Here is a 10740-nt window from a genome sequence, read left to right as displayed (position 1 = left end):
ACCGACTTTCATCTCCCACCAAAGGTTTTCTATGGGGTTGAGATCTGGAGACTGGCTAGGCAACTCCAGGACCTTGAAATGCTTCTTACGAAGCCACTCCGTTGCCCGGGTGGTGTGTTTGGGATCATTGTCATGCTGAAAGACCCAGCCACATTTCATCTTCAATGCCCTTGCTGATGGAAGGAGGTTTGCACTCAAAATCTCACGATACATGGCCCCATTCATTCTTTCATGTACACTGATCAGTTGTCCTGTTCCCTTTGCAGAAAAACAGCCCCAAAGCATGATGTTGCTACCCCTATGCTTCACAGTAGATATGGTGTTCTTTGGTTGCAACTCAGCATTCTCTCTCCTCCAAACACGACGAGTTGTGTTTCTTCCAAACAGTTCTACTTTGGTTTCATCTGACCATGTGACATTCTCCCAATCCGCTTCTGGATCATCCAAATGCTCTCTAGAATACTTCAGACGGGCCCGGACATGTACTGGCTTAAGCAGGGGGACACGTCTGGCACTGCAGGATCTGAGTCCCTGGCGGCGTAGTGTGGTAGCCTTTGTTACGTTGGTCCCAGCTCTCTGCAGGTCATTCACTAGGTCCCCCTGTGTGGTTCTGGGATGTTTGATCACCGTTCTTGTGATAATTTTGTCCCCACGGGATGAGATCTTACGTGGAGCCCCAGATCGAGGGAGATTATCAGTGGTCTTGTATGTCTTGCATTTTCTAATTATTGCTCCCACAGTTGATTTCTTCACACCAAGCTGCTTGCCTATTGCAGATTCAGTCTTCCCAGCCTGGTGCAGGTCTACAATTTTGTTTCTGGTGTCCTTCGACAGCTCTTTGGTCTTCACCATAGTGGAGTTTGGAGTGTGACTGTTTGAGGTTGTGGACAGGTGTCTTTTATACTGATAACAAGTTCAAACAGGTGCCATTAATACAGGTAATGAGTGGAGGACAGAGGAGCCTATTAAAGAAGAAGATACAGGTCTGTGAGAGCCAGAAATCTTGCTTGTTTGTAGGTGAACAAAAACTTATTTTCCACCATAATATGCAAATAATTCTTTTCCAAATCAGACAATATGATTGTCTGGATTTGTTTCCACATTTTGTCTCTCGTAGTTGAGGTATACCTATGATGAAAATTACAGGCCTCTCTCATCTTCTTAAATGGGAGAACTTGCACAATTGGTGAGTGACTAAATACTTTTTTGCCCCACGGTATATATATATATATATATATATATATATATATATTATTTACTTAGAACAATTGTAAAAGAGCAGAGATCTTTGTCTGACATCAGTTGTATTTATATATATATATATATATATATATATATATATTATTTACTTAGAACAACTGTGAAAGAGCAGAGATGTTTGTCTGACATCAGTTGTATTTATATATATATATATATATATATATATATATATATATAACATGGAAAAATGGAAATCTAGCGAGCCGTCTTAAAATTTCAACTCTTTATTTCCAGGTACAAAATTCAGCATTCAGCATAAAACTGTTAAAAGATAGCTCATGCCTCCAGATTAAGCCGTAGCCGGTCTTACGCGTTTCGGCTTGAGATTCGCCTTAATCATAGACCATAATGCTACATCCGGTGTTAACCCTTATATAGCCAAAAAAAACAATTATAAGGGATAACAGCTGTGTCTGGGTGTGTGAGCTATAAATGGACACAGATAAAAAACAGACTCTATACATATAAAGAACAAGTACAAACATTACTGTAATAGGTAGACAAGAATATGCTTGTGACTTTGTCTAAAATTACCTTTCCTTCAGAATAGAAAGTAGCTATAATACTAATTTCTGGTCTGAAAAAGTCTGGGTTTATTTGAATCTTGTCATGCTACTAAGGTTTATACAGACAAAGACTTTATACTGTAATACAGCTTAATTTGTTACAGTATGAAATACTTTAGACTACAATAAAAAGAGCAATAATATCACAGATCTAATGTGTGGGAATGTTAACCACTTTATATCCTCATAAGATCCACCTTTGCTTATATATATGAAAGACAAATATTTCTATATTGTATTCCCTAGTAACCGTTCCATATTTTGTTTATTAAATTACCCTAAACAATGTTTGTTCCAGATTAATATGATAATAAGTACTATGTGGAGAAAGGTGTCCCAGTCCATTAGTCCTGACCCTATTACCAAATTATAGTTTAATTTAGAATTGTGGAATGTGTAGTGACTCATTTAGAATTGCCAATGATTAATAATATCTCCTGTTGCATTAAATCCCTGTGGACGTCTAGTCCGCAGGGTGAAGATCCAAAATGCCTCTCTATGTAATAGTTTAGCTGTTCTATCTCCCCCTCGCAGAGTGTTTCTTATTAATTCAATCACTTGCCATTTGAATGTTTTGACCACTTTGTTGTGGATCGTGATAAAATGGTGGACCAGATCTGAGACATCTATATCCTTCTCAATATTATTTAGATGTTCTCTGATTCTGAATCTCACCTCACGGGTCGTACAACCCACATACTGTTTGTTGCATTCTGTGCACTCAGCTACATATACAACATATGTGGTTCGGCAATTAGTGCAATTAGATAAAAGAAACACTCTTTGTGTAACCTTTGATTGAAAGCGATTATTTACACTTGTGTGACTGCAGGCTATACAAGCCATAAAGTGGCATTTAAAATGCCCCTTAACTGAGAGCCAACTGCTCCCTCCTGTGCTTGGCTTTTTTAACATGCTCGGGGCTAGAATATTGCCTATAGTTCGTCCCCTTTTGGGGACAAAATTACAGCCTTCATCAACCAAAAATTTGAGACTATCATCACCCGTTAAGACTGAAAGATGCTTAGTTATAATGCCACAGATTTCCCTAAACTGTGGACTATAAGTAGTGGTAAATGTCGGTTTACTTAAGTCAAAATTATCACTGAGACTTTTACTCTTCTGTTGGAGCATACTTGATCGCTCCATTCTGTTGCCCTCCAAATAGGCCCTCTTAACAGTTTTAGGGTGATAGCCTCTTTCCAGTAATTGTGTCTTGAGAATACTTGCTTCCTTCTGAAAATCAGAATCCAGGGAGCAATTCCTCTTTAATCTGATCATCTGGCCTTTTGCCACTCCAAACCCAGTATGCCTTGGATGGCTGGATTTGGCATGTAAAATCGTGTTTGATGTAATAGGCTTCTTATATAGAGTAGTTATCACCTTTTTACTCTTTGGATCTCCAATCAGAGAAACATCCAAGTATGGTACATACGATTTGTCCCAAACAGATGTAAATTGTAGATTCACAGTGTTTGAGGGCCTCAAACTCCCAGAATCCCCTTCTTATCTGTGAGTAGAAACCCCTCCCTTAGATCTGCAACACTATTGCAATCTAACCTACAGCTCCACACACACTCCTCCTCCCTGCAACCTTAACCCTTAAGACGCTCCAGGCTGATCTAAGGCCCTGCACTTACAGTATATATATTATTTACTTAGAACAACTGTAAAAGAGCAGAGATCTTTATCTGACATCAGTTGTATTTATATACTGTATATATATTATTTACTTAGAACAACTGTAAAAGAGCAGAGATGTTTGTCTGACATCAGTTGTATTTATATATATATATATATTATTTACTTAGAACAACTGTAAAAGAGCAGAGATGTTTGTCTGACATCAGTTGTATTTATATATATATATATATTATTTACTTAGAACAACTGTAAAAGAGCAGAGATCTTTGTCTGACATCAGTTGTATTTATATATATATATTATTCACTTAGAACAACTGTAAAAGAGCAGAGATGTTTGTCTGACATCAGTTGTATTTATATACGGTATATATATTATTTACTTAGAACTGTAAAAGAGCAGAGATCTTTATGTGACATCAGTTGTATTTATATATATATTATTTACTTAGAACAACTGTAAAACAGCAGAGATGTTTGTCTGACATCAGTTGTATTTATATATATATATATATATATATATATATATATATATATTATTTACTTAGAACAACTGTAAAACAGCAGAGATGTTTGTCTGACATCAGTTGTATTTATATATATATATATTATTTACTTAGAACAACTGTAAAAGAGCAGAGATCTTTGTCTGACATCAGTTGTATTTATATATATATATATATATATATATATATATATATATATATATATATTATTTACTTAGAACAACTGCAAAACAGCAGAGATGTTTGTCTGACATCAGTTGTATTTATATATATATATATTATTTACTTAGAACAACTGTAAAACAGCAGAGATGTTTGTCTGACATCAGTTGTATTGACCCCATACTAGGCATGCGTTCCGCTAATAAAGGATACAAGACACAAAAGTGGGTGTAAAGGCCGTAGCCCGCATTTATTAAATCTTTTATGATATATAACTATACATTCAACAAATTACTTAAACCGTTAACACATTAACCTCATAACCTGGGATGCTTGCCAAGAGATGTACCTTCCACTGGCATACCACCAGGTACATCCCCCCCAACTCTCTCCCGCCTCTTTAGGGAGGTACCCATTCACCTAACCACACATAAAAGACAAGCACCCCCGCAACCTGCTAAGCCACGAACACATCAACAAAAGGGGAGGGAGGGAACTTCACCTTGTGGTTGCAGGAACAGAAAGAGGGTGAGTGACTTCCGCACTCTGCCTAAATATCTCCCAGGACTGCTCCACTGCCTAAGATAGGGGTCACCATCCCCTACGTCGATGCTCTCCTCCAGGGAGCTATGACCCCATACTAGGCATGCGTTCCGCTAATAAAGGATACAAGACACAAAAGTGGGTGTAAAGGCCGTAGCCCGCATTTATTAAATCTTTTATGATATATAACTATACATTCAACAAATTACTTAAACCGTTAACACATTAACCTCATAACCTGGGATGCATGCCAAGAGATGTACCTTCCACTGGCATACCACCAGGTACATCCCCCCCAACTCTCTCCCGCCTCTTTAGGGAGGTACCCATTCACCTAACCACACATAAAAGACAAGCACCCCCGCCACAGCGCGTCACTGACGAGCCACCCCCACCCGGGCTAAGGCCTTCTGCACCCTTTCTTTGATGTTAAAATTAAAGAGGTGCAATCCAACCTCATTGAGGTGAACCCCATCCTTTAAGAAAAAACAACGACCTGTCTCCCCTTCAAATTCTACATGGCGAATGCCAAACCCTCCAAGTCTGCCCACAAAACTGGTCACTGTCCTGTTAATCTTCTTTCTAGAGGCCTCCAACTTCCTAAAATCCCATGCCGCCCGCCACGATGAACGTGGTTCGATATCGGACCAAACTATTATCACCCAAGGGAATAATTCCCTCAGTCTACCCAAATCCCTCCTGATCTTATCCACCAAATCTTTCTGGGACAAAAACCCCAAATCATTGCCCCCCGCATGGACGACCATAATGTCCGGAGGCTGGAATAACCTGGCATGGTCTACCACCTTTCTCAGAACCTGGTCCCACCTCAATCCCCTGACCCCAAGCCACCGCAACAACACTGCCTCCTCCTTAAATTTCAACTGTGCACCTTCATCCATGACCGCTGCCGCCTTACGGGCCCAATATATATAGGAGTGGCCCACAATCCAACACTGAACTTGACCTAAAAAACAAGAAAAACATCCTAAGCCACCAGGTCAGGTCTAACATATGAACGAAAACATCCAGACTTCCAACCACCAATCCTTTTTATCACACTCTCCCCCAAACCCAAACTAGCAGCTTCAGTGGCAGCCCCAATTCGGAACGAATGCGTTCCAAATTCTTCCGCCGTGTACCCTAAGTCCCTTAATGCCCGACGAAGCACCGCCAAGAATTGGAAACGAGATAAACCCGAGCCATCTTTGTGTATAAACAACGGCAAGGAAGTCTGTGGCCGGATATCCAAAAACGCCCTCATGTGGGCAACCGGGCACCCTGCCCCCCGTGCTTCCCCAAGCTTTATCAACCTACCCCGCCCCTCCTGATCCGTCTTGGACCCCCGGAGCCAAATCCAAACCACCTCATCCTTAATTGACACATCCCTGGCCTGTAGGCCCCCCCATCCCACTTATTCGCCCCCACCAGTTCTGATACCCGAAAAGCCCCAAAGAATGCTGTCAAAAAAACTGCTCTAAACAACAATACCTCATACCCTGAGGTACACACCGTCTGCACGACGGCCAAGATCCGCAGCAGAAGTTGGAAACCAATTGGCCTCCGTCTGTCCTTCTCCACTTTTTTCTTACACAACCCCTTCACTGCCAAACGGACAAGGAATAACCCAGTCAAATCTTCCCACCCCAAAAGTTTAAACAGGAATCTTAATGCCGCCATATTTCTCCTTACCAGTGACCTAGAGAGCCCCCTTTGGTTCCACTCTTTTATCCAAGACAGCAAGCCTTGAATCCACCCTTCCCTAGAAGCTACCATGCCCTCTGTCGTGATCACCTCCCACCATTGCTTCCATGTTCAAACATAAGCATTCCACGTACCTGGAGCTACCGCTCCCCTTGCCACCCTGATTAACTCCATACTTCCAGCTCCAACAACTCTGGCGGGCAATTGACTCCTTCCATCTCCGCTTCTGGTGCCACCTCTCGAAATCTCGACCACTGAAAGCGAGAAAGAGCGTCAGCTATGGTATTCTGGTAACCAGGCACATGCACAGCGTGAAACAGCACATTCATCCGCATGCAGTCCAGCACAAACAGCCTCAACAGGCGAACCACCGGCAGGGAGCAAGACGTCAACCTATTAACAGCAAAGACCACCCCCAGGTTGTCCGAATGGAATACCACCTTCCTATCCCTAATCCTGTCCCTCCACACCCTCACAGCTACCAGTAACGGAAAGAGTTCCAAAAAGACCAGATTCTTCATTAGACCTTGGCTGACCCATTGTGCTGGCCATTTCCCAGCCACCCAGCTCCCTTGGCAATAGACTCCAAAACCCAGGGACCCCGCTGCATCCGTAAACAGGTGCAGCTCATCATTCGACACCGCTTTCCCGTGAACCAACGCCCGACCATTGAACTCTGCCAAAAACAACAACCATATTCTTAAGTCTTCCTTAAGGTCTGCCCCCAAGGTAATTCACCTTTTGGGGGCTGTGACTCCCGCCGTGGCCAGGGAGAGCCTCCTACAGAAAACCCTCCCCACCGGAATAATTCTACAAGCAAAGTTTAGTTTGCCCACCAACGACTGGATCTCACAAAGGCAAAGCCTGCGCTTGCCAAGCGCCCCCTTAATGACCCCTTTTAGGTCGTCCAGTTTGTCCAACGGCAACCGGCACTCCATACGAATGGAATCAATTTCGATCCCCAAGAAACTCAACGTTGTGGATGGACCTTCGGTTTTTTCATGGGCAACCGGGATTCCGAATTCCTCAGCTACCGTAAAAAATTGGTCCATTAGCCTAACACAATCCAAGGTGTCGGCGGCCCCCACAAATAGGAAGTCGTCCAAATAATGGACGACCGATGCCAACCACGCTCGCTGCCGCACCACCCATTCCACAAAGGTGCTGAACTTCTCGAAGTAAGCACACGATATGGAGCAGCCCATCGGGAGGCAGAGGTCCACGTAAAAGAAACCATGGAAAAAACAACCCAGTAAATGATGACACACCGGGTGCACCGGCAACAGCCGAAAGGCAGCCTCCACATCGACCTTACTTATTAATGCACCAATGTCAGCATCCCTTACCAACCCCACCGCCTTATCAAATGATGCATACCTCACGGCCGCTACTGCGGGGTCGATCCCATCATTAACTGATGTCCCTTTAGGATAGGATAAATGGTGAATCATGCGGTACTGACCTGCTGTCTTTTTTGGCACCACCCCCAACGGAGATACCCTCAAATTCCGAAAAGGCGGGTGAGAAAAGGGGCCCGCCATCCTCCCCAAAGCCACTTCTTTGTCGAGTTTACCTTGAACTACCTCCGGCAGTTCTTTTGTCGATTTCAGATTCCCCGAAATTTGAACCCCCCCTTTGTCCTCAAATGGAATCCAGAACCCAGAGCTAAAACCCGTCAGCAAGAGTTCCGCGTCACCCGCCTTACCCCGGACCCTAGCGAATCGCTCTAACCAAGGAACCATCCTTCCTACCTTCACCGGTGTCCTGGCTCTTAGCAGCAGCCTCGCCCGGTTTACCCCCTCCCCCGCTTCTCTTGAAGCACTTTGCCCACGAATGGGCACCATCACATCCTGAGCAAGCATGTTTGTACTTGCACCCGGTTCCGAATTTACATTGCCCTTCATTATATTGAAAGCAGAGCCCTTTTCTAATAGCAACTGCTGCGCCACCCCCAACGCTGCTAGAGGACGTTCCACCTCCCCCCGTTCCCCCGATGCCACGAAAGGACCCACGCAGCGGAGTCATTAACTCCAGCCATATCCCCATATCCCTGTCGTCCCACCTCATCTCCGGTCTCACTGCCATCCTCTGGCCGAACTGCTCATCGTACCGCCACCACGCTAGGCCACCATAGGTCCTGTACGCCCCAGAGATCTCGTCGTAATAACAGAACAATGCGGAGCATTGCTCCGGGAATTTTTCGCCTACCACCGCCTCTAGAATACAGAATGCCCTCGACCAATTAGATAGAGTTTTTGGCAATTTACGATACCTCTTCTTCCTTTCGTCCTCTTCTTTCTTCTCCTTGTCACCTTTCGTGTCCTCTTTAATCCCCATCACCTGTTCCAGCGGCAGCAGAGAAAATATTTCCAAGAACTCCCTCTTCCATATTTTCTCCTTAAGCTCCTGAGTAAGATGAATCCCTAGCGGCCCAATTGAGCACAGGCAGGGTCTTCTCATAGCGCTCTCCGGCACCTTCAGCACTTCACCAGCACTAGCTACCACCCCAGCCACTGGTACGGCCCCACCTGTTCCCTGGCCTGCATTCCCAGCCCCCTGACTTGCGCCCCCCACTGTTGCCACGGACCCCACGCCCCAAGCTGCTGCAACGTTCCCCTGCTGCCCCACCAGCCGCCTTTCAAACTGCGTCAGCAGATCCCTTAAACCACTCATCATATTCTGCACACCTAAGCCATGCTCTCCTCCAGCCACACCCGTGTCAGTGATAGCACCCTCACCTCCACTCCTGGGCGCCGTCCCAGCTCCGGCCATTTCCATCGGCGCTGCCACTACCCCTGTCCCGGTGTCCGGCTTTTTCCTAGGCTCCCTCCCTCTGGGTCTGTACGTCCTCCTCCTCTGGGATGGAGACCAAGATCTCCTCCTCCGACTGCTCCTTTCCCGGGACCTGTCGATCCTCCCCCACGTAGGAGACCGCCCCCTTCTCCGCTGCTGCGTCCTCTCCCTGGGCGAGCGGGATTTATCCCGACGCCGTTCCGCTCCCGACCTTCTTGGGCTGTGGCGCGCCAGGGGGTCCTCCCCCCGTGGCCGTATCTGTAAAGAGGAGACAGTGACATCCCTAACCTGTCCTACACTCCTAATACTTCCTTCTCTAGATCCCAACCCTTGCCTACCTTCCACGCTACCCCCACTACCATCCCGCCCAAGACCCCCTGCCCCTAAGAACCTGATTAACTGCTCCAAGGCGGCCAGGTCCCCTACCTGCCGTGTTGCCACCAGTCCAGATGAAGTGCCCTCTCCAGGATCGTCAGATTCCAGATCACTGTAGGAATAGTCTATCCACAGTGCATCTCCTTCCAGGTCCGGTCCCGCAGGTTAAGCAGAGAGTTCTGCCCTACCACCCCTCTGTCCCTCCAACTCCTCCTCATCACCTGCTGGAAATAAAGAAGACACGTTAGCCCTGCCCAGGTCCGCCCGTCCCCCTCTTCCTCCAAGCCCCCCTCGCCCCCTCTTTCCTTTCCCCCTTCCTCTAGCGACCCTTCTAACCCCCTGACCCCTCCCACCCCCGGGATTCCCTTGCCCAGGCCTATCTCCCCCCCCTCGCGTGGGAACCATACCCCCCCTCCCAACCCCTACCCCCTCTTCATCCCTATTCCCGGGGCACACACCCCCTCTCCCCCTGGCAGGCTCCCCCCCATATGCCTCCCCCCTCGCTACCAATGGCCCATCTCCAACACTGGCCACTCTAATCCCATCCCCCCTCCGATCATGCATCTCTTGCCCCTTTTCCCCCCTTTGGGCCTCCGCCGCGCTTTGTCTGGGGACCCCCCCTCATCGCTCCTTGCCGCTACCGCCCTTGCTAACTGACCACTTTTTCCTTTTCTTTTGCCCCCCCCAGGAGTCTCATTCCCCGTACTCCTGGGCGCCCTTGCCCCCTGCTCCTCACCTACATCAGCCCCTTTCCTGCCTGTCATAGGCCTCCTCCTTCCCCTGTTAACCCCTTCCGTTGCTGCACTCCTGTCTCCTCTCCCTGCTCCCGTTGTAATTGTGTGGCCTGAGGAGAACCCTCCCCCGCCGTCTCACCGGCTCCCTGATCTGCAGGCCTAGTTTCCTGGGCCGTAGGCTCCCGCCCATTGCTGCCGCCATCGAGGCCCAGCCCCTCTCCCCGCCTGGCCTTACCTGCCGCGTCACTGCTCCTGACAGACGTCCGCCGCGTGGCCTCCTCACCCGACACACGCGTCCGCTCCTGCGACCCGCCTCCTCTGTTCGACGACCGGCGCCTGGGCTCAGGATCATCTCTTTCAGGCCCAGCGCCGCTCCTGCTCCTCTGAGTCCTGCCGCCGTCGGGAGATAGCTGCTCCAGAGGCCTCGACCGCCATTGCGGCCTGCCGTGATCCG

The sequence above is a fragment of the Bombina bombina genome, chromosome 11 (assembly GCF_027579735.1).
Source record: "Bombina bombina isolate aBomBom1 chromosome 11, aBomBom1.pri, whole genome shotgun sequence".
Lineage (NCBI taxonomy): Eukaryota > Metazoa > Chordata > Amphibia > Anura > Bombinatoridae > Bombina > Bombina bombina.
Note: the sequence above shows the minus strand (reverse complement) of the source record.